This window comes from Vulpes lagopus, chromosome 2, assembly GCF_018345385.1.
Source record: "Vulpes lagopus strain Blue_001 chromosome 2, ASM1834538v1, whole genome shotgun sequence".
Lineage (NCBI taxonomy): Eukaryota > Metazoa > Chordata > Mammalia > Carnivora > Canidae > Vulpes > Vulpes lagopus.
The window spans coordinates 61,489,500-61,505,498 of NC_054825.1; positions in this window are offsets into that span (position 1 = coordinate 61,489,500).

The window sequence follows — 15,999 nt, forward strand, 5'->3', positions numbered from 1 at the left end:
AGGGACATAGGCAGAGGGAGAAGCAGGCTCCCTGCAGTGACCATAATGTGGGACTCAATTCCAGGACACAGGATCACAACCTGAGCCAAAGGCAGATGCTCAACCACTGAGCTACCCAGGTGCCCCACATTTTTTTTTCTTTCTAAAATTTTTACTGTTTGCTGGAATACATCCTCAGTAATTTTGTTAGGAAATGTGTGTGGAAGAGGACTTTGTCTCTAAAGGTCTGAATTTCTAACACTTGTACTCCAATGCCAAAATCAGGAAAATTATACTCTGGAGTGTGACCACCCATGCTGAAAGTCTTATTTTGCCTTGCTGGTCAGTATACTTTCTTTGAAAGAGCCATTTTCCTTTTTAGCTGAGGCATGCTTCCAGCCTTCCTTAAAACTCTGCACCATCACTTTTAATAGCTTCTTAGCAGTCCTCTAAGTGATAAGCAATAGACATCAAAATTGTTTCTTTAAAGACTTTTTCTATCAGAAACAATGCTATGAAGAGCAGGTTTATCCTTATTTAACAGTAAATCTAACATAATGATCACTATATGCCAGTATCTAGGTGTTTTACATACACTAATTTATTAATTCCTACAACAATTCAAGGGACTTGTTATTGTTATCCCCATTTACAGACAAGGAAGTGGACAATGGCTTATGTGACTTAACACAAAGTCAAACAGCTTGAAAATGGCAGAATTAAGATGTGAACTGAAGTATTTGGCTTAAATCCCTGCTTTTAATCCCTCTGATGTTATTTCTTTATCCTATATCCCTAGAATTGGAATTGAGGGGTATAGGACACAAAGAAGGTGTCCTATTCTTTTAAAGAGGAAATAACTGGTAATTAATTAATTACTAGGCAAACAAATAGTAGAACATTAGAGGTGATATAATCAGAGGTTTTGAGCTTTTTTTTTTTTTTAAAAAAGATTTCATTTATTTATTCATAACAGACACACAGAGAGAGGCAGAGACATGGGCAAAGGGAGAAGCAGGCTCCCTGTGGGGAGCCTGATGCAGGACTCCATCCCAGGATCCTGGGATCATGATCTGAGCCAATGGCAGACACTCAACCACGGAGCCGCCCAGTGGCCCTGAGGTTTTGAGTTTTGTAATGAAAACTCCAAAGACTGGACCAAAAGCGGCTCAGAGAGATTCTCAGAGCTAAAGGACCCACCTCTGAGGACTGAAGGAATCCTCTCCATTTGCAATACTATAGTGGAAAATTACATTTTGTGCTAGCAAAAGCTGATTTTATTATCTTTTTCTTAGAGGGAGCTTTATGTTGTCCTGTCTGTTCCCCAGAGAGGAAGGGGAAAAAGTGGAATAGAAAAAGAGGTTAGTTATGGCCTTGAAATTACACCATGCTAAAAGTGGTATTTGGACAGCTTCATTGGAACTCATACCTGCTGCTTTAGAAGTGTAATGCACAGTTTATATGGTTTTATTTAAAAAAAATACATAATGTGTTTAGGGAAGTAGAATCAAAGGCAGGGTAAGGGATATTAATGTATAAAATTTAAAGGTCTGTCAAAACAACCTTACAGTGATCTGATATTTATACTGAGATTATATAGTCATTCAAAGAAAGTTTATAACTGAACAGCAGCTGAATTTGCCTTTTTTAAGAAAAGGAATGAAGGTTTTAAAATAGTTATTATTTATTCATTAGTTTCTGCTGTCAGACTGCTGCATGCCAAAAGATGAAACTTTCAGAAGCTGATGGTACAAAGAATGTGGCAATTACTAAAAAAAACTGCTGTATCTTTTTTATATCAGCCAATTGGTAACAATAGAAGATTAGTAAGGCTGAAAGATATTGTAGTAGTTCTTATATATTGGGCAACAAAATAGCCATTTGAAAGGATTGGTGTTCAAAAATGCGAAAATTAAGATGCTCAAGAAGGTATATTTCTAAGGAAGCAGTCATGCCCTAAAGTACCATCTAGAGCCCTAATGTTTTCCATAGTTGCTGAGTTGCATTTATATGTATTGAGCAAAGTTTTTATTTTCTGAGAGAATCTTTCCAGATATGTGCATAAGTTTAGAAAAGAATTAGATATTCTTCTAATGTTCCTAGGAAATTGAAAGATGAGGATATACTATATTCTGCAGAGCCAGACTAGCAGAGTAATTATGCATGGGAAATAGATCATGGGTATTCTGAGTATTTTTTTTTCCTTTTAGTGAACTCCTCCACCTCCATTTGCATCTTTACACTTTAGTACATTATTGTCTACTATAATAATTTCTCATAGAATAACATTCCCCTATGTGGTGAAATAATCTTAATGTATTTTTTCCTTGGAATATTTCAAACACAGGGAACAAAGTTTTTAAAGCAATTGAAGGCAAAAACACTTTGAAGAAAAATAGGTGGGAGACTTGGCCTGCTAGATACCAAGATTTATCTACTGCAACTTCATAAGACCATGTGATATTTGTATAGGTAGAGAAAAATAGATCAATGGGATTGAGTAAATCAGTGAACTGACTAGCATACATATGAAAGTTTGATATATAACAAATGATAATCCAAAGGCTACATACCAGACATAAGAATCAACAAATGATCATATCAATCTAAAATTGTCAGGAAGGAATAATTAAGTGAAAGAATTTATTTGGGATCAAAGAATTGCAGTTTGGGATATACTGATTTGAGTAGCACCCAAATAGTATTCTGCTAGGGAATAAGAGGGTTTTTTTGAACACCAAAGGAGTCACTTGTTTACAAGGAATTTTTTTATTGGTGTTGGTGGAAGAAAACTAATTTTGGCTAAACTTAATTGATTGCTAAGGGTACAACTATGCAAAAGGTGATTACTATAGCAAGTTGTAGGTGTTTGTGCCCAGTTCTTGGATGATTTTGTAGTTTGGCTCATTTCAAAAGCTGATGGATGGTTCCATCCTATGAGGATGTGGATAAGGCCTATTTTCCTTAATGGTCTTCTGACTCTTTTAAAACCCTTTGACATAAGTGACTTCATTTTATTTCGCCTTTCCAAACCAAATTTGGGAAACAGAATTTAGATGAAAACAAACCACTTGATGACTTAAGAGGAAGTATTTCTTAAGTTTAAAAAATGCAGTTCAGAGGGGAAAATATTAGATAACTTTACATTAAAACTAAAAACTGCTGTTTACCAAAAGATAAACCACGAACTGAGATTATAGATGCATATAATTTATAAAAGATGAGTATCCAGAGTATATAAAAATCTCTTAGAAATCATTAAGTCTAACAGCTAAATAGAAAAGTGAACAAAAGAAAAGAATAGGCAATCCTCGAGCAGAAAAGTGAATGGCTGATAACCTCTGACCAAGGTGGCTCTGATATTGTCCACAGCTTGAATAAACTTTAGACCATCTTCTTCCTGACTCTAGGCCCTGATATCCCTTTTCTTAAAGCATTTACTTAGGAAGAATTTACAATTAAAAGTTTTCTTATGTACCTTTCAGATGTAAGTCGTTTTAAAAACCTTTTGTGTCTGTTTAATAAACTAAAAACTCAAGGCCCTGGGAACAATCCCTTGGAAATTGAATCATCAAGGGAGACAGCACCTGCCCCCACTCCCTTCTCTATAGGAGGGGAAGCACAGGTGGCCTAGTCACAGAGAGAAACATTTGCAAACTGAGGAATAACAGGATGTGCTGGACACATCCCATTGATCGACCTCCTAAGGTCCTCAGTACTCTTCCACTAGTACTCATGCCAGCATTGAAAAATCCTCTTGTGTTTTATTTCAGCAGATTGAAGTTCAGACTGCATTTTGGTCTCTATCCTTGCATGAAGTCTCCTTAGCTTTCTAAGTTTGTGCAACTTTTGCTTTGATACTTCTAATCAGGAAAATACAAAATTAAAAACTACACATATGCAAGTCATTTCACAGCCACCAGAATGTCCATAAGTGAGAATGGAGAGCAATAGGAGCTCTTGTGCAATCCTGGTATAAATGTAAATTTGCATAGTCTTCTTGGGGTTCAGTTTGGCATTCTTAAGAAAAGTGACACTGTGTCTTTCATCTAGCAACCCCATTTCTACATGTATAACTGAGAAAACTCTGCTTTATGTGACAAGGAGATACATAGAATTATAGATACATAGAGCAGCTACATTTAGGTTATATCCAGGTTTTTTTTTAATAATATAATTGTCGGTGGGAGAAGGGATACAAAGTTATGTATGACCATAAAATAGAATACTATAGAATAACATAAAAGTCACAAATACATATTTGAACAGAGAAATGAAATTGGAGAAGAATACATACAGAATCATATGAATACAAAATTTTAAAACATAACAAACAGCTTAAGTTGCCTAGGGATGAAGATACTGTCATGCATTTCTTTATTTTTTTGCTACATGATAAACTTGAAATTCTGAGAAGAGTGGTTACCTCTAAAGCTACAGATTGGAAAAGGGAGAGGGTGATTGATCTGGAAGGAACACGATTAATTCCACATGAGTTGACAGTGTTTTCTTTCTAAGATGAAAGAAACACAGGAGACAAAATATTTTTTATATATATATTTAATGTCTAAAGCTATAGAATAAACAGCAAGAAGAAGTCATTTTGGGAATGACTTTGGTGCTTACACTTTGTGTCAAGATCTAGGTGTCACTTGAACTTTTTACTGTGTCCTTGAGGTAGAGAGCTTTTTGATCTGTCAATGCAATTCAGCCAAGTTTGAGCTGGTGATCGGATGTAACTCCAATCCCACCCCTGCCTCTGGAACATGGTGTGATCTCTGAGTCATCAAAGTACTTTCCAGATACACAAGCTTCTTTTAGGGAGGGGGTAAATGCCAATACTTGGCACACAAGTTTTGGGAAGAACGTTTGGTGCTGTGAGCCCGTTAGGCCTCTTAGCTCAAAGGCAGGATGGTCTGAGACCATCACACTGAAGGTCCTAAGGGTTGAGATAAGAAGACCTATAGGAGCCTAGGGTTGGAGAGAGTGTTCTCGTAAATTTCTACCCTGCCTTATTTCTCTTCACACTGGCTAGTTTTCATGTTGAGGAACTACTATTCCTACAAAATTAGGAAGTTTTTGCAACACAGGTGGACTTTGACAATGCTTCTAATGAAGTCTGTGATTCCCCTTCTGTAACTGGACAGGTGGTTCCATGGCAGCTAATGGGCTTTGTTGCATGGCACCTGAAATCATTCTCACAGGAGTAGTTATAAAAGTAGGTTTCTTTTCAAAGATCATCTAAGCAAGTTAAGATGTGTCCTCCAGGAAATCCAACCTCTGGCTCACTTAGAAGAACTAAAAAAGTGACAGTTCTTAGTGTTGGCTACTAGGATACAGAACAACTGAAATTCTCAGATTGCTAGTGGGAAAGTGAGATAGTACAGCCACTCCAGAAAAATGTGATGGTTGTTTGCAAAGTGAAACTTACTTTAATCTAGTGGCCCTGTGATTTCACTCCCAAAAGGTTTGAAAATACATGCACACACAAAGAATTGCATAAGAATATTCTCAGTAGCTTCAGTCAAAATTACTATTCCACTCTTAGGTGGAAGAGATTTGCAAATGTATACCCATGCTAATACATGTTAGGAACTATTAATGGCAGCTTTCCTGGGGCTATTACTCCAAACTGGAAATGACAAAATGACCAATTAGTGAGTGATCACATTACTGTAATTCATACAATGAAATACACTATTCAATAAGAGTATAAGTTCATGCAACAAGATAGTTGAACATTAGAGACATTATGCTAAAGAAAAAAAGCCATACTAGAGGCAGTGACTTATACTATTGTATTAAATTTCTTAAAATTATGGTCATATGGGACGCCTGGGTGGCTCAGAGGTTGAGCATCTGCCTTCGGCCCAGGGCATGATCCTGGAGTCCCAGGATGGAGTCCCACATCAGGCTCCCTGCATGGAGCCTGTTTCTCCCTCTGCCTGTGTCTGTCTGTCTCTCTCTCTCTGTCGCTCATGAATAAATAAATAAAATAAATAAATAAAATATTTTTTAAAATTATGGTAATATGAAATTGTGACTTACAATAAATACATACCATTGAACTTGAATAAATGCAGGGGTTAGTGGTACTACCATCACTTGCCATGCAGTTGCAAATCTGAGTACAGCTTCGGACTCCCCAAAAACGTATAGCTTACTATTGTCCAGAAGGCTTATTGATAATGTAAACAGTTGATTAACACATATTCTGTATGTTATGTGTAATATATACTATATTTTTACAGTAAAGTGAGCTGGAGAAAAGATGTTAAGGAGAGCACAAGGAAAAGAAAACGTATTTTATCAAAAATTTGCATATAACTGGGCCTGCACAGTTCAGACCTGTGTTGTTCAAGTGTCAACTATATTTGGTCTTGGCCTAAATTAATGAGACCAGCAACTCTGTTTTTGGCACAGAGCTTCTAAAAGACCTAGAACTTTCTAAGAGCGATAAAGGTGTTTTCTGCTATGTCAATGGAGTGTCTTTTGATCAAAACCTAAGGATTGGGGCAGGTTGCCAGGGGAACAAATCTTGTGACTGGGGAGTTGGAACTGTCATTCTCACCCTTTGACTTCTAGGAAGAGGGGACGAGAGAGGGGCTGAAGGTTGCATTAATCTCCAATGGCCAATGATTTAATCAAGCATGGCAATGTAATGAAGCCTCCATAAAATCCTCATAAGACAGAATTTGGAGAGCTTCCAGGTTGGTTTAAGGGTGGTGTACTTCTAGAGGGCTTGGAAGTTCAGCACCCCTTCCTACATATCTTGACCTATGTATCTCTTCCATCTAGCTGTTGGTAAGTTAGATCCTTTTATAATAAAGTAGTGATCTGGTAAGTAAAATGTTGGATTCTGTGTGCTGCTCTAGAAAATGAACTGAAAGGTGGCGGGGGGGGGGATAGTAATCTCTGATTTATAGAAGTCAGTCAGGGAACAACCTGGACTTGTGACTGGTGTCTGTAGTATAAGGAACGAGTCATGAGAACATCCAATCTGTAGCTTATAGAACTTGTTCATCTTGTAAAACTGAAACTTTATACCCATTGTTTAGTAGCTCCCCATTTCCCCCTCCCTCCATTCCCTGGTAACTACCATTCTACTTTTTTGAGAAGTTTGACTAGTTTAGGTAATGGAGGTCAGTGACATCATGTAATATTTGTTCTTCTGTAACTGGCTTATCTCGCTTAGCAGTTAATATTTTAAAGCATATTATGCTAAATTCCTGAAAAAATTTTTTATTGTATGGGTGTAATCATAAGTAAGTTAGAAAAATGAGGCTGGTGTGACTAGAAATACTCAGGAGAAACTACTAACAGGAAAATATATTGAATAATATGGGGAATGTAATTCTGTTTTTTTGTTTGTTTGTTTGTTTTTAAGCTAAGACATCTAATCTTAACGGCATGTAAATACTTAGAGCCAGGAGAAAGTGTGGAAGGACACACTTTAGATTGTTACTGTTGGTTACCTCAGAATGTGGATTAGAGTCAGGGGAGGATAGGATTTTTGTCCTCTTGATGTTTCACTTGATTATAATACTGATTTGCTGAGAGTTACAAAATAAAAAGCCTTACAAATGTTAAATGATAGTTATAAAGCTGTTGGCACTCTGCTTTATAGAATGTTTGCCTTCACTCTCTGTTCTTTGTTCTTTGATATTTCTGGCTTCTTCCTTGAATCTTTTCATTCTCTACAAGGGCTCAACAAACTTTGGTAGCTCTTGGTTACTTAGGGATTAGGGGTTCTTAAGCAGCCCCAGTCTTAAATTTGAAGTTTGACTCTTCCTTATGGTATGTATATATATTGTCAATTCAGGAATCCACTATACAAATAGTTGTATGATTACTATATCCAAGATACTATGCTAAGCCTGGGAGTCCAATAGAGGAATAAGGTAGGCCTACTTCCTGCCTTTATAGGGGTTACATTCTGGTGGGTGTACCTAGAAGGGACAGTATAATTTCAAGCAGAGACATTGGTGTTACTGTCTAAAAGGGAACATGGCCTAACAACTTTGAAGTTCTGAGAATGAAACAAAATCAGTTGTTTGGCAGGCCTTTATGTTAAGAAAGAACAATATATCCCAACTTAAGAATTTTTCTCATATTAACTGATAATGAAGCAGAAGCTGCAGCCAGTCCTATAAAGGAGTTTAGTGGTTGGGGTTCATTTGGTGAGTACGAGGCATTATTATCATTGGCAACAAAAGGAAACCATCATTAGTCAACTTCAGCACTTAATAACAGCTTGAAACATCATGAACTATGCATATGGGGTTTCTGCTTCAGCTGAGCAGTAGGCAATACAGCATATGTGGTTTCTTTGGGACTCTCAGATCTTGCAAAGGAAGTCACAGTTACTTTACAAAATCCCCCCTTGTTTTCAAATGTATTGCATAGCAAGAACTTCTTCCAGCACCATGTTAGAACTTCTTCTGCTTCAGCAGATGTCCATAATCCTAAAATAAAATTTTCCCCCATTCAATGCTTCTACTAAAAGTCCCTGTGGCCACACGTAATAGTAATCTCCAAATTACCAGAAACACTTGAGGGAAATCTGATACAATATTGCAAATTTGGAACACAGGAAGATGTTAATCTCAAATATCTGAAGTTACCCTACTTTCTCAGAGGACTTGAGAAAATAGTCATTTAGGGGAAATAAGCAAAACTATAGCCCAGACAAAAGATTGGAGTGCAAGTTGGTGCTATGTGGTATATTTAAGAAGGGCAGGATGGGAATCCCATCTGCTTTGTGTAAGTAAGCCATTCAGAAAGTATAGAAGCTAGCTGCTCAGATAGTAAGATTTGAAAATCATCAGAGTCCTGATTTAATTCTTTCCCATGGCCTGTATGTTTCCGTTTTGGTCTCTAGAAGTTCTGGATTGAAAAGGAAAAAACCTGTCAGGAAAAACCGTGAAAGATGTTGAAATGTGCAAAGAAAGATTAGTGGGTGTCTTGCCTAGCTCATTCATCTTGGTTATTGTTGTCTTTTGTTGTTTTGACTTATTTTACAACTCAAATTGTAGCAAACTGTAATAATCAAATAATTTTTGCCCATAGAATTGCAGATTGCATCCAGTGAAATGCAGTTATTTATTGCCTAATGGATAGCCCACTTTATATTTGCCAGTTTGGGATCCCTGGGTGGCGCAGCAGTTTGGCGCCTGCCTTTGGCCCAGGGCGCGATCCTGGAGACCCAGGATTGAATCCCACGTCGGGCTCCCGGTGTATGGAGCCTGCTTCTCCCTCTGCCTATGTCTCTCTCTCTCTCTCTCTCTCTCTCTCTGTGTGACTATCATAAATAAATAAAATAAAATAAAAAAGACTTACATTTGCCAGTTTATTTCAGAGTTCCTTATTTTCTATATGTGTTTCCTTTTTGGAATTTCCTTTGAATTTGTTACATCTTACCAGCTCCCTCATTATTTTTTTTTTTTAACCAGCTCCCTCATTAAATAAAAATCTATGTTACACTTTTTAATTTTAGTTTTAATTTCAGTGAGTTAACATAGGGTTACAATAGTTTTGGGTGTACAGTATAGTGATTCAACATTTCCATACATTACTCAGTGCTTATCAAGAGAAGTGTATTCTTAATCCCCCTCACTTATCCCATACCCCCCCCCCCCAACATACACTTCCCCTCTGGTAATCATCAGTTTATTCTTTATAGTTAATAGTCTGGTTTTGGTTTGTCTTTTTCCTTTATTTCTTAAATTCCACATATAAGTGAAATCCTATGGTATTTGTCTTTCTTGGACTAGCTTATTTTACTTAGCATTATACTCTCTAGATTTATCCATGTTGTTGCTAATGGCAAGGTTTCATTATTTTTATGGCTGAATAATATTCCGTTATGTATGTGTGTGTCTATGTATATATGTATATATATACATAGACACACACATACATATAAATCACATCTGCTTTATGCCTTCATCTACCAATGGGCACTTGGGCTACTTCCACACTTAGGCTAATGTAAATGTTGCAATAAACACAGGGGTCATGTATCTCTTCAATTTAGTGGGTTTTTTGTATTCTTTGAGTAAAAATCCAGTAGCGTGATTACTGGATCATAGGGCAGTTCTATTTTTAATTTTTGGAAGAACCCATATACTGCCTTCCACAGCGGTGATACCAATTTGCATTCTCACCAATAAGGGTTCTTTTTTCTCCATATCCTTGCTGACACTAGTTGTTTCCGGAGTCTCAGATTTTAGCCATTCTGATAGGTGTGAGTGATATCTCATTGTGGTTCTGCCTTGCATTTCCCCGATGTGAGTGATGTTGAGTATTTTTTTTTTCATATGTTGGTTGGCCATATTTGTGTTCTTTGGAAAAATGTCTACTTATGTCCTGCTCATTTTTAATTGGATTTTTTTTATGTTAAGTTTTATAAGTTCTTTATATATCTTGGATATTAGCCCCTTATGGGATAAATCACTTGCATATATCTTCTTGTATTCAGTAGGTTGTCTTTTCATTTTATTGATGATTTCCATTGCTGAACAAAATGCCTTTCATTTTGATGTAGTCCCAATATTAATTTTTTGCTTTGGTTTCCCATGTTTGAGGAACATATCCATAAATATATTGTTATGGCCAGTATCCAAATGATGTTTTTTTTTTGTTGTTGTTGTTGTTTTGCCAAATCACTTGGCCAAGAAATTCTCTGGCAAAGGGGACTTTTGAGAAATCCTGCTTCAGGGAGAATTTCTATGGGAATGTTGAACCAAGCTTGGCTCTGGAGGGGAAAGGCAGAGAAAGTATAAAATAGAAAGGAAAGGAAAGGAAAAGTGAAAAGGAGCTAATGTAAATATTTACATTTGTGGAATTTTGTGTAGGATTGGCCTTGATCAGTGACTAGCTCCAAATGATGTGCCCAGCTCTTTGACACTTTTGTGGTCAGAGAAATGTGTGCCCTTTAGCACATATTTTAGTACAGGGACTATAACTATACTTAGTCTCATGATGACGTTTCCTAGAGCTTTTAGTGTTAAGAACCCTGAAGCCATGCCCAAAGATTAGATTGATTTAAGACAGACCTCTCTAAAGCTTATAACCAACAGGTTAGGGCAGGTATGGGTATCTGGAAGTGTGAGAAAGTCTGGTGTGTGTTGGTTTGCAAGCTGCCCCCCTTACACAGAGAGCAGTGGAAGGCCAAGGAAAGAGGCAGACCACTCTAGATTGGTAAGTGGCAGGTTTAATCAGTAAGGGAACCTCCTGAAGTGGTTTGTCTTGGGGACACCTGGGTGGCTCAGTGGTTTGGCACCTGCCTTTGGTCCAGGGTGTGATCCTGGAGACCTGGGATTGAATCCCACGTCAGGCTCCCTGCATAGAGCCTGCTTCTCTCTGTGTCTCTGCCTCTCTCTCTGTATCTCTCATGAATAAATAAATAAAATCTTAAAAACAAAAACAAAAATGTTTGTCTTGGATAGCTGCAAGATGAATAGATCTTTCCACCTGCCAGAATCTTAAAAGTTTATATAGAGCCCTTGATTGGGTTCAGTTACATATAGTCCAGATGGTCTGAACAATACCTGACTCTTTCAAGACTACATCTTGAAATAGCTCCTACAGTGCGAAGGGTAGGCAGGACATACACTTTAAGGGCAGGGGAGAGGGTGAGAAGGCCATGATTGTCTGGAATCCAGCTCTTGGATAAACCAGCATTCCTGTCTTCTCAATTACCACATTGTGCCATGGCCACCCTCTAATGGGTGGTGCTATCTTTGATTTATTTATGGAAGTGATGATTCAAAGGAGAATATTCTCTGCACAGCAAATAAGCCAATTATAATTACTTGTGTTTTGAACTCAAGTGCTTCATGCCACACATACATACAGACTCTCACACAGAGGAAATCGTTATTAGAAAAAGGGGGGTAATAATGTGTGTGGTAATGTGTCATGGTCCAGCAGTCCAGGAGACCAGCTGCTGTCATTTACCTGGATCGATCAGAGGTCAGATGTTAAGTAATAGTATAGCGGTTTAGCTCTACACCTGAAAAGATCCTCCAGGAGTAGATGCCAGTCAGATTGAAATCTTGCAACAAGGTGGGAAATACCATAAGATAATTCACGGAAATCCATCTCAATGTTTTATTGTCCATTAGGAGGTTGGAGGTCAGCCCTTATCTGACTCTGCAGACTTGTCTCTTAACTTAAATAGCATCAGGTAGAACATTTGTCATTTTTAGTAATATCCAGTACATTGGGTATGGCATGTAAAACATCTCTTCCTTGACAGGTATTCTTAGGACACAACTGTTCAAAACATCTGTTACAGAAGCTGATGTGTCTCTTAGCCTAAGTGACTCTATTTTGTGGAGCAATCATTTTAAGGTCAGTCCTAGGAACCAATAAAAGTTACAACACAACACTTTCACAGTGTGGCTGGTGAAAAAGAAGAGGTGTATCTTCAATTTTTTTGAGTATCTGGAAGATTTCCAGATTCATCAGGTCTATCATGCATCTTTAACTGCATTTTGTACCTAGAATTGCTAGGGTCATGCTGAACGCTAGGAATTAAGGGACATCAGCTCAGGAAGTGCTATTTTCAGGAGCACCTAAGAGGCAGGCTTCTCTGGAATTTGATTTCATGGTCATGCTATGGTCTTTAGGATCAGTCTAGGCTTCCTGCAGACTTCCTGGCTCAAAACAAATTGTATCTCAAAAGATTTCTTAGCTTTCTATTTTCTATGGCCCTGGATTGGGCAAAGAACACAGAAATCTAACTACATAACTATAAAGTAATTTTAATTTACCAGTAATTGTTTAGAACCAGAAATGTATCTTGTGATAGACAAATACTGTTCTCTATACTTTATTGTTTATGTGAATGGAGGTTTGTGCTTCATCACCATTGAACCCTTCTGCTATGTACAATTGTGAATTATTCTAACAAAAGATAATTGCATAGCAGTGACTAATGCTGGAACCTTAGCAGAAGTCTCCTGGAGAATTAGTGGATTTCATTAATCCTTTGTGCCAACAGCAGAGAGCTGATGCATTGACCCCCTGTGAGGAGCCCCTGCACACAGACCTAGCAGCTGCACAGAGCTGTTGAAGCCTTGATTTGGATAGTGATTGAAGAATTACCTTTCCTTTGCCCCCACAGCTGAGATTCCCCTTCAAGTTGAGGAGGACACTCCATCTAGGATCTTAGTATAAAATCTTATAGAGAAAGCATAAAAATTTGGGCTTTGATTTTTCTGAGAATTCTTTTTTTCTTTGAAAAATTTTCAGGGCAGCCCCAGTGGCTTAGCAGTTTAGCGCTGCCTTCAGCTCAGGGTGTGATCCTGGAGTCCCAGGATCAAGTCCTATGCCAGGCTCCCTGCATGGAGCCTGTTTCTCCCTCTGCCTGTGTCTTTGCCTCTCTCTCTTTCTTTCTCTCTGTGTTTCTATGAATAAATAAATAAAATCTTTAAAAAAAAAGAGAAAAATTTTCAAATAATAAATATAAAATGTGCTAGCCATTACTCATGTTCATTTAAAGTACTCTGGAAAATACTGAAAAAAATTAAAATCACTGAAATCTCATTACACAGAAGTAGACAATAAAAATATTGTATGTTCTAATCTTTCCCTTATACACACATTTTATATATGTATTAATTATAATTGTAGAGTATGTTGAAATTTTACATGCTGTTTTTTTTCCACTTGAATTATGAAAATTTCACTAGGATATTAATTATTGTTCAGAAGTATATATACTTTTTTGTGGTGAGTAATATTTAATTTTGTTGGTATAGTACAACTTAATAAATTCACTATTGTTTATAAATCTTTGCTTTCATAAATGATAATCCAATTAATACTATTACACAGGGCTTTGATCAAATCTCTGATTGCCTTAGGATGAATGCCTTCATGTGAAAGGACTGTCAAAGCGCATGTATCTCTTTCATCCTCTTGAAAGGTTGGGCCAAATTATTCTCTCAACAGCAATGTATGAAAACGCCTATTTCACTGATACTAACATTTTTATAACCTGACTATATGAATATGAGATCAGTGTTGAAAGAACTTTGAGCAAGAAGGCAGAGAGGGCCTTGATGAGTTGGTCGTCTCTTTTCTCCCTGATGTGGTTTCAGTCCCTGGGAAGAAACGTAAATGTCTGGCTCTTTGTAGAATGTCCCCTGGCTGAGACCCAACTGATTCTGGAGGGCATCTGGCAAATGGGAGGCTGTGGGCTTAGGGACACACTGTCTGTGGATGTCTAAAGCTGCTCACTCTCTGGCCAGAGTCTGGGGTTTGGATCAGCACAAGTCTGTTCCTGCACTTCTGCTTAAGTGTAGCTGAGGTCAGGTTCCCATTGGCAGCTGCTCTGTATTTGATGGGCTTCAGATCAACACCTTCATATTCCTTAGGTGTGCTGAGCCTTCAGGAAGTCAGGAAAGGTAAAGAACTCAAAACTCAAAACAGAATTAGCCAGTGGACTTAAGAGAACTCAGGGCTGATGGGACACATCGTTTTCTGTGTCTCCTTGATACTAGTTTTTGATATGAAACTTGGGCTATGCATTTGTCACATATACTTCTATTCTGATGCTTTTGAGAGTGAAATTTCAAAACTTGCTCCTTTGTGTATTCAAGTATTGGTAATTGGTGTCACTTCTACGTTCTATTTATTTGGTGCAAATGCTTAAGTAAGCATAAAGCCTGGTACAATACTAAGCAGTTAGTCAGCAGAAATCCATGAGAATCTTGTTTGGCACTTTGATGTAATGTGTTTTTCTGCATTATTTTATTAGGAATTTTTTTATAGTTTGCTGTTTTGACAAGCTACTGTGCATAGTAATTTGCCAGCGAAGTTCACCTTATAATTGAAATGTTCCATACAGAGAATTTTTTTAAAGTGTGTATGTGTGCCTTTTTTAATATAAACTTTTAAGCTCAATTTCTTATATTTCTGAGTCACAAGATTTCATTAACGTAGGAAGCTTACCTGATTGTGTGTAAATATAGGCACAATTTATTAACTCAGTTATTTAGCAAATGATCCCCTAATCAACTGCTGTAAGTTTTGTAAATTTATTAAAATCAAAACTATTCCCAAACCCAGCAGGAATTTGTTTTTCTTCCCTTTCTCACCATCTTTCAACCCTTCCTCCACTTTGCAACCCCAACAAAATCATAATTTTAGGTCTATTTAATATAAACCAAAGAGGACAAAATAGGTATTACTGTTATTTTTTTCTTATATATAATTCAAAGACATTTTCTAATGAAATTAGAAGGAAAAATTGAAAACTGATCTTTATTTTTTGTCTAACATAATTGGATTTATTTCTAGTTTTCAACAACTTAAAAAATCAGGGATAAAGAATAGTGCTAAACAGAGAACCAAAGAATATCTGAGAGGCCATATGAATTACCCAAACATTCTTGTTTTAGAGGTATGATAACTAAATCCTATTCCTTATAGAATTTTCACATATAAGATCAAAGTGTTTTCTTTTCTTCTTCTTTTTTTTTTTTTTTTTTTTTTTTTTGTTTTTTTGACCAAAGGGTTTTCTACTGCACAAGACAAATATCACGGATTTTTTTGGCTCTCATGAATTCTCTGTGAAGCACTTATAGTATTTGCATGATGAAGTTGAAATGCTATTTTTCCATTAAGTGTCTTTGGAGTGTCATTAGCAAGCTTAGTTTTGTGGATTTAAAACTTTGAGCATTTGTTCTGCAATTGTTCTGGGACTGAAATACACTATACACAAAGTGACATTTATTTGAAAAAATCTACAGTTTAAAATATGTATATGTCTGGTTAGAGAAAGGTTTAAAAAGCTACTCCTCCCTTAATTCACAAATCATATCAATTCCTCAAATACTTGCAGCAGATTTTAGAAATTAGGCACTAATATCCCAAAAGGCTCCTCTGAAACAGAAGTTTTATAAATGGGCTTTCTGTGACAGAGGCTAGAAATTGATCTCCTACTCCTTTGTAATCTAGGCCTAGCAGAGAGAAAATCATGGATGAATTTAGGAGAAGCACTTTTAC